This window comes from Etheostoma spectabile, chromosome 10 (genome assembly GCF_008692095.1).
Source record: "Etheostoma spectabile isolate EspeVRDwgs_2016 chromosome 10, UIUC_Espe_1.0, whole genome shotgun sequence".
In the NCBI taxonomy this organism is placed as follows: Eukaryota; Metazoa; Chordata; class Actinopteri; order Perciformes; family Percidae; genus Etheostoma; species Etheostoma spectabile.
The window spans coordinates 26,785,843-26,801,738 of NC_045742.1; the positions used below are offsets into that span (position 1 = coordinate 26,785,843).

The 15,896-nt window shown below is 41.9% G+C and overlaps 1 long non-coding RNA gene across 1 annotated transcript in view; it reads right to left on the bottom strand.

Annotated features, from left to right (window-relative positions):
* Positions 1–12,666: 12,666 nt before the first annotated feature.
* Positions 12,667–15,896, bottom strand: part of LOC116697040 (uncharacterized) — a 17,236-nt gene continuing 14,006 nt past the window's right edge. The window contains exon 3 of the long non-coding RNA XR_004333902.1: positions 12,667–12,742. This is a non-coding gene — a long non-coding RNA (uncharacterized LOC116697040). The remainder of the gene's footprint in view (positions 12,743–15,896) is intronic.

A 15,896-nucleotide genomic window follows, 5' to 3' on the forward strand; every position in this document is an offset into this window, starting at 1 on the left:
CATCTTAACCCAGTAAGTTTACAAGAGAGACTTGCAGTCACTTTGAGAGTCCTCCTTCAGGCTTCCTGGTTCTGCTTTGTCACACGCAGCGGAAGAAAATAGAGCGGTGCTCGCCCTCTGGACTCAAACTCCTGGCGCGCCAGCGAGAACCACGTCATTTGCACGTTGGCGCATGCACGCTTAGATGTGTCGACTGCAAAATGGCTCTGAGGGTCCAGTCAAAGATAATGCAATGACATTTGTGTGAAAACGAAGCATCAAAATCCCACTCTCCCCAGTTTGTTCAGGCAATGACAGGCGAAAGCAGGGCCTATATGTGTGTGTGTATGTTTGTGTGTGAATTTACATCTAGGGTTCTAATTCCCAGGTTTGTATGTGCCTCTATAGCAGATACGGTCATTTGAAATTAAGGAAAACTGCCTGGGCAAGGATCCAAGATTATGTTGACATGATGTGGGCAGCATTTTAAGCTGAGTGTGACTAAGTGAAGCTGTTGCCTCCATGAACAACTCCTGTCAAAGTGCCCTTGAGCCAAAATTCAATCCTCTGCTGTTGTTCACGGCCCCAACAGACTACACAGTGACTGTAATCTGTACATGATGAGCCAGGATGGGCAAAATTCACAGTACAACTCAAGGTGACGATCCCTCGTTATGAATCTCAGAGCGCTGGGAAACAAATGATCTAATAAAGTGTAGACGGTGAAACCTGCAAGATCTATCTGTGCGGGAAGTTTGGCTTTTGTTTGAATTTTTCTAGAAATTCCTAAAGGTGTAATGCAAAGGGCAATTTATCATCCGCCGATGATGGATTTGTCAGAAAGTGAGGGAATGATCCGCACACAAATGTAGCGTACACCTCTGTACTGTATCTGCATTTGAGTAGATTAGGATGTGTCATTCATGTGCACTTTAATTGCGAGTTTGCGCTTCCAATTCCTCCCACAAATAGCGCATTTTATGTCCAGAACAGAGAGGATAATTGAGATGTAAGATTCACACTGCGGAGCACAAGATTGGAATGCATAATGAAACGCGGAGCTGGATCGTATGCTAAATATAATGACAGAGGTGAGGCTTCAGATCACATTGAATATGAAGCAAGCAGCGTCTTCATCTGCTCACCGCCCACACACAGACACATACGTGCACGTACACACACACACACACACACACACACAACACACACAAAGCACTTGTAAACAACATTGAATATGGGGCAACAGCGCACGCACACAGTGTCACACACAGTAGGAATGCAAACGCACACATACATTTGAACGCACGCAGGACCAGGAAGAGGTTTTTCTGTTGTTGTGTTTGATTGCACACACGCAGTTGGAAAACACACACACACACACACACACACACACACACAGACACAAGCGCAGGTCAGAGAGTCCCAGTGGCGTAGAAACTGGCAGGCATCCTTCCACTGTGCTCCAACAATTCAGCAGGCTTTTCTTTACCACACTGCCAACATGCTTTCCCCTTTGCACACACCACACACACACACACACACACACACACAAGCACACACACCATTGCTTTTCCTTTCTCCCCTCCAATCATCCATTATTCTAAGCCCTCGCAGGCATTGCAGACAATGAGAAGTTGAATGGGAGAAAGTGAAGCTAATTTGTGGACATGTGCTTTGTTATTGTTTCAATAAAAATTCCCTATGAACATGACAATTACATAAGTAGTACAACAAAGAGGCTTTTGGCCAAGCCTCAATCATGTCTCCCATACAGTAGTCCCTTCAGATATCCTGTGATGGATCATTAGCTAGAATATCTCCAAATAAATCACAAAAAGTTGTGTTTGATTCGTTTTGATCTCTGGCTGAAGTGGAGAGGAACAATAGAAACTAAATTGGTAGAGGTAGATGCATCTATGGTAAGTGGAAAGACATCTTTATATTTTGTACAGTGCATGCTTTGGTCATAAAAAAAAATTAAATACAATTTAAATAATTATTAACTAATGGAAATAAGAAAAACGTTGTCTGTTTGATAGGGCAGGCTCAAATGACATAAAATACTGAATATATATATATAGCATATATATATATATATACTGTATATATAATAATAATAATAATAATAATAAATTGAATTTGTATAGCGCTTTTCCCGAGCTCAAAGTCGCTTAACAGGGTAGAGACAGTGTTTATTTAAAAAAAAAAAAAAATACCCCACATACTAAATGTCCTTGCTGAAAACATAAAGCTTAGAAATGGATCAAATGACTACGAGTGACGAACCCACGTAGAATTAGCACAGCAATGGTTGTTTCATCCTTTTTTCATTGCTTGTTTCTTTTTACTGTTTTAAGTCTTATTTTTCACTATTTTACTCATGTGAAGCACTTTGTGACTTTGTACTGTAAATGATGCTTTATTTAATAATCCTATTGTTATTATTATTATTGGAAAAATGTATCATTATTGTTTTGGTCTCAGGCCTGCACACTCCACCAGGCAGCTGTTATGAGCTTAAAAGCTCTCACAACACGACTAGTGGAGCATTTTGCATCTAAAATGAGGGTGACATAAATTTGTCAGAAGGCCATAAACACGTCTCCAAATGAATGCAAAAGTTGCTCAGTGTTGCTGGATATGTCAATAGCATGAATGCAAGTGATTGCTAACATGCTCGATAGTTTTCGCTAACATTTTTCATCACACTGTAAGCTACGATAAGATACAAACTGAAGGAAAAAACATGAACAGAAAAACACATTTACCCCATTCTTATCATCTTTTGGACCTACATTTCCTCATATTGGGTCACTTTTACCCTTCTTCACCCTCCCTCCCTCTCTACACACACACACACACACACACACACACACACACACACACACACACACACCCCACCCCAACCACACACACACACACACAATGCCCAATTCTGGGCCGGGCAGCTCGGCTTCCACTTCAGGGTTTGGCTGTATCCCTGCTGTGCACACACACACACACACACACACACACACAAACACACACACACTCCTCTCCCATGCTCTAAGATCCTGTTCATCAGCCTTTATTGTCCCAATCAAAGCCTAGCCTCCCTGACCGCCTTTAATATTCAACACTGCAAGATGGTACATGAGCCGTTTGTCAGTCTACATTACCGCTAAAGGAGGACGTGAGGTGTGTGTGGGGGGTGGGGGGTGTTGTGTGTGTGTTTGTGTGTGTGTGTGTGTGTGTGTGTTTGTGCACAAGTGTGTACGGGCATGCATGGTTCCACACAAAGTGGATGTGGATAGCTGCGAGTTGCCCCTGACACCAAACTTAATTCTCCAAAGCAAGTCTGGGGATAAATATTTCAAGGTCATTCTGTTTGCTCTCTGTTGTCTTGTTCCGGCAGCGCTGACTATAATAGGAATATATGCATGCCTAACTAGGGGCTTTAGAACAGAATTACACCGCCTGCTGCTCTCTCTCTCTCTCTCTGCCTATAGGCGCAGGCCAAGAGATGAAAGATGAGTGACAAAGACACTGCAGTGGACATATAACTCCATGTGTCTCAATCTGTAAGAGATGTGTTGATACTACAGTACAACTAGTACTGCTTTACATACAGCATTTTGATTTCCAGCGGGAGTGATAGAACATGACTATATACGTTTACTTAAGTACTGCAGTACAAATTGGAGCTACTTGTACTTCACTCTACTGTTATTCACCTGACAGCATTAGTTGCTAGTTACTTTGCAAATGAAGAGTGTTGCACACAAAACACATGTAGTTTATAAACTGCGGTGTTTTATTATAAATTAAACTACCCAAAAATATAACGGCCTACAAGTCCAGCTGAATTTATAGGATCATTAAACACTTAGTTGATTGACTGTTTAGACTCTAAAGCAGACCTGTCCATAGCGCTGTGTCCACTGGCTCTGTGAAAACAGAGTTAATCAGTGGAGCTGGGAGCTATGGTCCATGTGTGTTGGGTGTAGTTTCGGTTTTACACCCCCGAGGAAGAGCAGCGTACAGCCGCATCCCTTCCCTTTCTTGAAATATAATGATTTTATTCTCGTTAAATTCCAACCTTATTCACCTAATATTATGACTTTTTTTCTCTTTAGACGTTAATCTCCAAATCTCAGAAACCACAGCTAGGATAAGTTAGATTTTGAATGTGCACAAAGTTTTGAACATGATCAAAAGTCTTGCAGTCCAGTGGTTTATAAGTGAATTAAAATGAATGAATGCATCATTGATGTGTGCCATATGCAAAGAGAGAGAGAGAGGTTACTTTCCCAAACAAAAGACAGAAAAAATTAATATCATAGCAGAGACAAGTTGAGCCACAGGAGAATAAATACAAAATGCCTGATAGCGACATCCAAGAAATGAAGTGTTTAGTGTTGAAAATTTTGATTATACCCCTGTAAACGCAATACTTGGACTTTGAAGCCTCATTTTCACGACTGTGCTGCCTGGCAGAAAAAGCAGACCGTGACTCATTCTAAAATGGCATAGAAATGAACACAGGCGGACTTTCAGTGACTTCAGTAACAGCCAGGCCCATCCGCACACAGAGTAGCCTCTTGAGCAGTGATTACATTAAGTCTCCACCCCGCGCTCTTCTCCCTCAAACAAAACTACGTCATCAAGACATTTTCTGGAGAAGTTCTCGCGTTTGCTTTTGAGGTTAGAGAAAGGCAAAAAGGGGCTGAGAACGCTAACGAAGCGTGGTCAAAGTGCGAGCGGGGAGAGACTTTTCATCTTGGCGGGAGGTGTAAAGTAATGAAGTTGACACCAGTGTCCACCCCATTAGGTTGGGTCTGCATGGACCATTACAGGCAGGGTGAGAGGACAGCCCAGAGCCAGAGGACCCCGCCGAACACACACACACACACACACACACACACACACGTGTTAAAAGAAGGAGGTTTACACGCATGAAAGAAATGAGAATGTACAGTATATCCACATTTGGCATTCTTTCCTTAGGGGTTGGTCTATACTTATACACAAACTAAGTGCCATGTTTTTTTAAACGTGTGTGTGTGTGTGTGTGTGTGTGTGTGTGTGTGTAAGAGACAGAGAGTGCATTCCTCTATGAATATGAAATAAAGTGCACACAGTGCATCCCAACATATGCTTTTTCATAATATGTTCGTACATGTATAATCCCCAAGTGTGTCCTGTATCTGTGCATGTGTACAGCTCTCCTGTGTGACTGGGTATAGAAGCAGGAATGTCTATGCATATGAGGATGTGTGTGTGTGTGTGTGTGTGTGTGTGTGTGTGTGTGTGTGTGTGTGTGTGATACGGCGGCAGCCACCCTTCTCCCACTCAGCCTGTCAGGGAAATATAATTTGCGCCTTCAGTGCTTTTCACCTGGCTCATATGCAGCATGCAAATTTATTTCTCTAATAATCCGGGTGCACGACGGCCCTCCTCCAGGATTAATGACAGCATTCCCGGGGCCTTGCCTCCATCCCCGGACCGCCTGAATATTAGCGCAGTGCACTCCCTCACACACGCATACAAACACACCCTGACATGGAAAAATTGTGTTAGTTCTACACAGAAAAACGGCGGGGTATTTGTCCTGCTAGACAACATAATGGGCTGGTGCATCATCAGATTGCAATGTCATTTCAAAAAACCTTGAATACAAATAATGGGGAGAAGGGGGGGGGGGGGGGACACAGAGGATTGATGGTGTGTTTTCTAATCAGTGGGCTAGTTATCCTTCATTTTAGGTAGAATGGTGTTGCGGTGACACACGCGCACACACACACACACACACTCACACACAGAAGAAAAACACACCGCTCCGTTATTCAAATGAAGTGTGCCGCATTGTGCAGAGCTTGCTGCTTTCCTGGGACGCATCCCTTTCCTTCCCCACTTCCCACTGTTAATTAATCTTAGAGATCTTTTTTAGCATCCTTCCCTCCCTCTCTCTCTCAACCCTCCCGAATTTTTTTTCTAAGCAAACAGTATGAAATATGGATATGGGAGAAGTATTAATTATAACCCCGTGTGTGGGTGTATATCTATCTGTGTGCGCGTGTTAGGGAGAACGAGAGAGAGAGAGAGAGAGAGAGAGAGAGAGAGAGAAAGAGAGACAGAGAGGAGGAAACAATGTCCTAGCGCCACCACCCACCGCCTGGATCTGTCACAAGAGGCTGGGAAGAGGAAGAAACAGAGAGAGGAGGGAGAGATGTACCGAGGCAGTGTGAAAGAGGAAGGTGAAGAATCGTGTTTGTGTGTGTGTGTGTGTGTGTGTGTGTGTGTCCTTCTATTAGTGCCACCCCAGCCTGTGTAGCCCTTCACCTGCGAACAGAGAGCGCCTCCATCACAGGTGAGGCCATACAAAGCCTCGGTCGAGCCTGTCAGCCACTGCCATCCAGCACAAAGCGGGTTAACTCCAGCACCAGCTCTGCACCCTGACAGGCCGTGACTGCTGGTCACTTATCTTTTTAATTAGCTTTTCACTCCTCCTCAGCCTCCCTGCACTTGCCTTCTTCTCTCTCTCTCTCTCTCTCTCTCTCTCTCTCTCTCTCTCTCTCTCTCTCTCTCCCTCTCTATCCTCCCTTCCCTCTGTCTCCCCCTGTCACTAATTCAGAGCGGATATCCGTGACAAAAATGTTGCTTATGCACACTCATCTCTTTCACATTGTAGTGAAACTTTCCATCGTACAGTAAGCCAGGGTGACAATGAACTGAAGTAGATATGTTGGTATCTGATCCCGTTTCTAATGGTCAAAGTTGGAAAACACACCCCTCTGAACTTGGATTTTCAAGTATCAGTCGTACACAGAGTCCCGTCCTACTTCTATCCATGGACGAATTGTTACACTGTTTGCATACACACAACAAAACAGTGTAATGCATTTTTTTATCAACTAGTATTGCTAACAATGGCTAACCTGGCTAAATCCCACAATGAAATTTTGACTTGTTAAAAGCTTCAGCTTCCGAATTCTGAGGTAAATGTAACATGTCATAATCTACTCAGATTAAGTCCCTCCTGAACACACTATAACAATTCTTCTATCAACGAATTAAACGGCATCATCTGCATCACATTAAAGTCGTAATGCTTAAGATTTTAGAATACAAAAAGACTGAAGGCAGCATTATTTACAGGTGCCCTTTCTTGAAAGCGCATTTCTATGCCTACATCATTTGTACCGTCAAAACAAAACAATCACCCAAGTGAATGAGGCATCATCTGCTTGTATTTTCCCCTTTGTTATGTCCAATGGTTTTCCCAGCCCTGCTCTCTTTGTTGCTGCTTAGTTCCACTCTTGGTGGAGAGAGGGTGTAGTAAGACAACAGTGACAGTACAGTGATAAGAACACGATCCAGTACTGGCTTCCCACAAAGCTGGAAGCAATAACTGATTCATTGTGCATTTACTTCATTTGTGCCTTAAATTGTACTTTCATTAGACCTATGTTTTTGAAACAACCAATGCTATGCAAGAACATAGATTTTGTGCACAGACAATTATTTAGGTCCATTGCTGGCTTCTCGCTTTTTCACTGCAACTCAAGGTATTTTGGGGTAACGGCAAATAGAAAATAAATACATCATTTGGTCAGGGTTTTGCAACTAAATTACTTGGTTAAGGTTAGGTTACGGTCAATAAAAACAAAAATGTTAACAGTAAGTTTGTGAGTTTGACACAAACTCCAGTTTCTTGCATGAAAGTCACTTCACACCTTTACACCTTAACATTATTCCTACATTCAATACAGGACCCCCCACTTTTCTGCATTTGCTCCACCGGATTACGTTTCATATTTTGTGGAAGACTTCCTTCGTTCCTGGATTTGAGATTGCGCCATCTAAGTGGGAAACAATTGGCTGTTAAATCTGGAAAAAGAGTTTGATTTGATAAAACAAACAAAAAAAGGAAGACTTGTTTAATATTGTGTGAGTTATTAATGGTTGGACTTTTTAGTTGCACACATTTGAACAGCAAATTGAGGTTACCTGAAGTGACACTGTTTTCCACACTGAGTTCAACACATCAGTAAGTCATCATATCGTTGAGTCTGGTTCTAGCTGTAAAGTCTGCTTTTCTGTTTTCTGTTGACTTTGGACCACCTTAAATCTCATTCTGTCTGTCAGCATTTCCAATCACTCTTTCAAGTCTATTACACATAAACAATGTACCAGGGCCAGAAATAACACATCATGGAAACAAATCAAATGTATTTTTTTGCAAATACTGAACTGTGACATTACAAATGAATGGTTACATTCATGCCCTATAAATGGGGGCCATGAACAATATATGTGCTTTCCTTAAGACGTCTTTTATATAGCAGAATTGATCGAAGGTACTCTCATTGTACGCATCCATCCTTGTATTCACTTGTGTGTGTGCCTATGTTCACAAGCACACACATACTCTGATGGGAGAGTATTGGATGAAGGGGATTTTGTGCTTGTGAAGACCCTTGTGCGTTCACTAGGACCAATTAACACAAGTCTAACAAACAGTTGCCCATTGATACATCCAGTAGCCAAGCAGCTTCATTAGCATTCAGTTTGAGTCAGTTTCTGGCCACCAAACAAGTGGAAGTCCAGTATTCCCTCCTCATTTAGTATTGATTTGATCTCCACTGACTCCTGAGGAAATTGTGTATCCGTTTAGCGGCTAAAAGAGTGAGAAAGAGAGTGGAGGCCTCTGTTAAAATTTTAATTAAAAAAGGGTAACTACCGTTTTTTTCAACCTGCGCCCTATTTTCTCATGTTTTTGTGTATAAGTGACTGAAAGGAGCAACAATCTTTGAAATTGGTTGAGTAGTAAGGTATTTGTTTTATCTTTAATAAAGGATCTAAACAGGAAGGCCGGCCTCCTTAGAAATCCTTTCCACAATGCTGTCAGACACTTGCAGTATTAATCTGAATCTGTCTACGGCTAAACGAGCACGTTTGTGAACCTACATACAAGCTGCACAATTGCCCTATTAACTTACATTGTAGCTTGTTTCGCCGCTGCCGACTGCAGCGATCTTGCTTGATATCGGACCAATGGCAAAGATTGTTGTTCCCATCAGTCACTTAGACACAAAAACATAGGAAACTAAGGTCCGGGATGAAAAGAAAAGTTAATTACCCTTTAAGATGCATCTTTTTGGTCAGGCATTGATTAGCCACATTGTAGACTGTATTTGGCTACTATGTATTTTATGCCTTTTTGGTTTATTGTGATATACTGTGATTTATTGTGAATTTGATAGGGTATTGATGGGTTTTATTGTATTATTGTTTTGGCCTGTGAAGCATTTTATGACTGTCTGTGATAAGTTCTATATAGATAAACTTACTTACTTACTTAATGAATGCTCCATTTTGTTCACCAGCTAGTCATTAACTGTCTGTCTTTTGTTTGGTGCTGGGCTGGTAGTGTACCGTAACCCGATGCGGCAGATGGTTTGTTACACAAAATCGTCTGAGAAGTCATCATTGGAAACTATCTGGAAAAGGCCAGGCACAATCAAAAGAATACCTGGCAGGTGATCGGATGAACCATCTGTCTATCACATCCATGAACAGTCGCGGCTTTCACACACGACTAAACCACGCCACCGGACACTGATAGGTTGGACAGGCTGGTTGTTTCAGACACAAACAAATTACAAATTTTTTGGATTTTCGGGTGACATGTGATCCCGGGATTGTCGTGCTATCTTGTGATATCACGAGAATCCAGCTATCGTTTATCAGAGCTTTTTGTCCAACTGCATGCTGCTGCTGGGATAAGGTTGATAAGAGGGGTGAGATGTTAACATCAGCTTTTTTTATACTTTATACTTTTATAGCATTATATTATTGCACAGGCAAACAAAAGAACAGGGTAGGTCAACGTCAGTTCGATTAAATTAAAAGTCCAAGATCTGCTGATGGCCTCAGTATACAGTGATGGGGGGGTTTGGTATTGCATTCCAAAGACTCAGATTTGATAAAAAAGATTTCTCCTCAAACTTCTACTCTTAGTATGTCATAAACATCAACTTTAACACAATTGACCAGGGGTCTTAAACGTTTTTAACGCCAAGGACCCCTAGACTGAAAGAGAGACGGAGCAGGGACCCCCTACTACATATAGTAACAAATTGAGTTGCTTATTAAATGGGGCCTATAATAACTTGTAGGGTGGCCTTGTTAGTGCATAGAAAATTAATTACATATTATTTACATATTCATATGGAATCTTTAAGCTTAACTGTCTCTGCAGATGGCTACCATAGTGGCAACCTTACCAGTAGGCCAGTCATCAGTGTTGTTGATGTTGTTTTTTTTAAGAATTGGCCGATTCATCTCCGCTAATAATATGTTGGATTATTTTTAATGTACGTTATGAGACATATTTTAAATTTTTGGGGAAACATACTTTCAAAAAAGTATTAGACACTAATTGGGCAAACCAACTGAAGTGACTAAGAGGACGATTACCTTAGGGGTCGCGGACCCCTGTTGAAGATTTCTGCATTTGACCAATTGTTGATATAATAACAATAATAATATATTAACAATATAACATTGATAACTGTAGCTTTCAACAAACTTGGTCCAGTTTTAACTCGGAAGTCTAGGCGTCTTTTGAACTGCAAATCACCAAATCAATGCTTATTGGTGCTTTTTGGCCTCATCTTCAAGAACAAACATTGAATTGCTTTTTTGGATTGAATCAGGGTTGTAACTCACTGGTTTAGTACATTTTCAAACAATCTGTTCCAGCAAAGATTCAGTAAACCTGTGTCTTAACACCCACACTTACTTTCCAACCCGCCAATTGAAATCCCATCCACTGTTTACCTGGCTGCAACAGTCAGAAGAATAAAATGCTAAGGGTCATCGTGGAGGTCAGCCGCTCCCGATTCACATCTTTAATGTGTATTTATTATAAGGTTGGGAACTTAAGATGGAAGTTGTTTGGAATTCCTCACGGATCAGCAGAGGTTCACTGGAATCAGACCATCCCACGATCATCATCATTTCTGGGAAGAGGGCAACTCACCGGTGACCAATTAGTTAAGAGATTCCAGGACGGTGAATGAAACAGGGGCCTGAGTGGTCGCTGAGACCCTGTGTGGCTGGGGTTTTGTTGATGGGAGTGCCTGTGTGAGGACACAACGAAGGCAATAAGAGGAAGGTGTGTCGCCGACGCTGGACCAGGGATTAATGACCCACTGAAGACCCGATTTTGAGGTCACTGTATACTGTTCTGCAGCAAGATGTTGAAAAATTTCACTTCAGTCAGACTAGAAAACAATATTACCCCCCATGTCCAAACAGTGAGAAATGGCACTTCAAAAAAAAAAGATGTACAATAAAATTGTTTCTGTGGGGATTTTTCAAGTCTTACCCTTGCCGATGTGCATATTGGACAAACCACTAGGGCCAGAAATACACTAGTCTGGATCTATGGAAGTACATTTCCAGGATAATTGCCTCACCTTCCTCTCTCTGTGTGTTGCCGTTCTCAAACTCCCTTCCCTTCGGGAAACTACAACAAACTTGGAGCTAGCAAGCTAAACGCGGAAAATGTTTTCAAGAAAATTTGGACCGTGCAATAAAGCAGGTCTGCTTAGTTCTTTCTGGGATTGATTGTCTCCAACTGGGACGTTTTGGGACAGATTGGGGACGATTTTTATGGACAAAGTACACACATGCCGATGCACTGGTAAGAGATGGTAGTGTTAAACCATGTATCAGCTAATTTACATAGCTCACGTTACTGTATTGGGTGAACTTCATTTAATATTGTATGTGTCTTTTGCGGATTGCAAAGGTTCCACCAAAACAAGTTCCTTCCCGAGACTACTTTGCCGAGCTTTGTCCGGAGCTTGGCGCCGCCCTAAGACTATTGTGATTGGTTTAAAGAAACCACCCAGAGTGTTTTTTCTCTCTTATCCCAGAATGTATGTGACCTCACTCCACTATGGCGATATAGGACTGGCAATGCCAGACTAGTAATACGCCGAAGTAAAAGCTACAATCCCATTGATTTTGATTAAAATCCATTTCAGTCACAATGTCATACTGATTAAACGTTTGAATCTTTTATGCCCAGTGAATTTGAGCTCTATTTGAATTTGTACATTATTGTTCCTCCACCTTAATCAAAGCACTTTCATATCAGCTTATAAAAAGCCATGATGTCACCTGTCAGCGTCCATTTAAGCCACAGATGAAGACGTGACAGCCTTTAGGGAACCAGAATACTATTAACGCCGCGTTTCATCCCAAATGGGCTTTTATTAAAATGAACGCCTAATTAAATTCCAAGACGAGGGGGCAGCGAACAATGCCAGAGAGTGGCTACTTTGATTTTTTTCCCCCTCTTGTTTTAAAGTAATTATGCGGGCCTGACATGAGTGAGCACACTGCTGGAGACCCCTCTAATGAGTTAAGCAAGAAAAATCGCCACAGTCGCCTTCCCTGGCAGCAGTTAATTGCCTGGCCACATCGGGCCACCGCTAACACTGTCATTTAAAATGTGCTTCTCACCCATTTTTATTGGGCTTTTTTTTCTCCAATTTGGTAACTGAACATGTCTGTAAAGGTAGACTATACAGTAAATAGTAACAAAGTTAGAGCACTCTACTTGCCAGATCGTGCTCCTTCGGGTTGGAGATGTGGCGAGAGGTGCGGGTGAACGCCACAAACTTTTACATTAACCCTTGCGTCGTCTTTGGGTCAAGTTGAACCCGTTTTCTAAATTTCTATGTCAGAAATATGGCTTTCTTTTTAACTTTCTTTTTTGATTGCCCAAAAGTAACACAGAGGACTCCACACAACGTTCTTCGCGAGTAAAACAAAAGATCGGATCTCTACTTTTATCAAATTTTGAGGGTTTCATTACATATTTTAGCATTCGAACGAAAAAAATGAAATATTTGGAAACAGTATCCCGACTGAATGCCGACCCCTCTCAGATGATCCATCCTTTAATATTATTCTAAATACTCATAATTTCTTCGGTGAGGTATATTAACCATGAATACCAAAAATAATGTAAAACTGGTAATATGTCGGTGTTGGTGGTTTTCATAAGTGGTAGTAAAAATAAACGTAAAAAGGAAATAAGAAATATAAATAGCGCCAAGAACAGTGAAAAAAAGCACCAACAGTGCAACAAATAGTGTTGATTTGGGAGGACGATGCATGGTTGAATGAAAGACTACACAAGGATTAAAAGCATGAACTTTGCTCTTGAGGGGGTTTTACCATACAGTATTATGCTAATGGTCATATTTAAAGGTATAAAAGCAGCTGCGTACAACAGAAGAGGCATGATGAGAGGCCAGGAAAAGTGCCTCCTAATGCATCATCAACGAGCCTCTGAATACATGAATGAATCCATGGAAATAACCCTGTCAACGAAGTGTGTTTAAAGAACATGTCCTGTGAAAAATCTGTAATATTTAATACAACATACACCAATATAAATAAAGTGTCTTCCAAGAAAACAAAAAAAATGAATTATAGCAATGCAAAAAAAAAAAAAAAAAAGACCATTATCTTCAGTTATGACATTTTGGTTTGCCTCCGGGCAGCAATGTCCAAATCTATTTAATCAGATGGAGGGGGGGGGGGGAGGGGAGCATTATATCCCAAAGAAACCAAAAATGTCAGAGCAACCCTGTCAGTCATCTCATCTCTCACGCATGCATACACACAGACACGCGCACACACACACACACACACGACAACAGATAGTGTCTGACTTTGCCGTTGCATCTACAAATGCATCTACATCTGCAATGCTGCCGCTAACATTTGCGAATGTTTCTGGACCTCCGAACAAGGGAATCAGTGAGACAGCACATAATTATTCATACGTTTCACTTAACCTTTAACATGCAGTCCCATACAGTGCCCCAGCCAGCGTCTGCATATTGGTACCAGGTTATTACGAGAATGGCTAGGCATTTGTCCTTGTTTACGTGCCCTGTTGAAGCATCCTTGGCCGTGCTTGCCTACACTCCAGATGAATAGCATTCCCTCGCCCCCGGAGGCTCCCAACTTCTCCTGAGACCTTTAAGTGTTTGTTGACAGACTAACAGACTTTGGCTTGTTTAGCTTTCTCCACTCTCTAAAAATCCAAAAGGTCACCCGCAATCCCTCCACCAACCGAACCCCCCCACTCACCCCCTTCGAAAGAAGAAGAAGAAGAGTAAAGAAAAGAGATAGAAAAAAACAAGACCTCAGGAAAATGCCCTCACGAGCGGACCTCGAGAGCTCTCAGAGGAAATAAATAGAATCCCTGCTGCCGCGGTTACCAAGTTTACCAACATGTCTCTATGGCTACAAATGACCAAATAGCTAGAAATGCCCCCATCCCCCCCAATCTACCAAGCTACAGGGCCAAACAAAGAGGAAGAGGAACTGAACTTGGTTATCCTTCGCTGAGTAGACCACGCAGCACTGACTTAAGACAGATTTCACTGGATATTACTTTGGTTAACCCTACTGTTGATCCCTTTAAAAAATGTCTATGTTTGAAATATGGGTTACTTTTTAACCAAATTACCCCCCAAAAATGGACTGGATTTGATACAACGCTCTTTGCAAATACAATTGATCACTCTCATTCCTGACTAATCTCATCTGTACGTTCCCCTGATCTTAGTCAAAATATTAGTCAAAATAATTTATAATTTCTGCTTTTTTAACTCAAATGTTAGGTACAATTCTGCATAAATGAGGGTTACTTACCATGAATTCCAAAAAGTACTGTCAAACTAGTTGTAGTAAGACGGTCTTATTGAAAAAAAAAGTCTGAAAAAAGGGACGAAAATGTCAAATTGTGTGTCCTGTTTTTTGACCCGGGAGAACAACACAAGGGTTACAAAAACAAAGAAAGAGCCTAAAAAGTGAGATAACATGATCCATATCGCATATTGGGAGGTCACTGTCAGTGTCCCATCATGGGGTACAGCATTACAATGGAATTATCCTGCGTAACATGCATAATTCCCCTCGTTATGGTAAACGAGGCACCCCTGTTATTTGGGGGTCTCTATTGTGTCGGCGGTGCTGCTCATTATTATGGGGTGTCTGGTTCAGGCCATCAGAGAGGCTTGCGCCACTGAGGTCTCTGTGGAAATCGGCGAGCCCATCTCACTGCTTAGCAACCAAGCCCTGGGGCCTGTTTTGCACAGCTTAATTCTGATGAGAGTGCCATGCACAGGATTGGCTAAGCTCAACCCCCCCCCCACACACACACACACACCTCTCTCTCACTGACACACACACACAACACAGACAAGAACGCACAGTCCCCTATCTCGCCCTCCTTTGCTGCAGCCTTACCTAGTTTATCTCCTCTGCTCTCTCGCTATCTTTCTCTATCTACATTGTTCCTCTGCACGCCTCAAGTCGACACTCTTAATAAAGGTGATTCTACCCGACCGCGATGGCTCTCTGAGCCTTGTATCTGGATTCGGTGCCGTACGGAAGCCTGTTAGAGATAGCACTAAGGCAGTGTTCCCAGGTGTATAAGTAGTAATTATTGTATTATCAGTATGATCAAAACCCCTAAATGTACAATTATTTTTTTGTGTCATATTTTAAAGGATTTTTTTTTTACCCAGAGTAGTGACAGGGTGCGGAGCCGATTTGGAACCAGTCAGACTTTACATGTCAGTGGATCTTTCAGAATTGACCCAATCACATCTCTGCTGAGACCTCGTTGCTACCACTGATAACCTCTTACGAACACTTGGTAACTGTGTGTTACAACGTTGCTTTGGTACGGTGTGATGGCGCTCTCCTGTGCTTTTTGTATCATACTCATGTCTTATTAGCTCTGCATTTTGTAGCTAGTGTCTGTCTGCAAGAGACAGATTGGGATCTGTCAAAATTGAGTCAGCAGACTGACTGACTGACTTACTGACTGACTG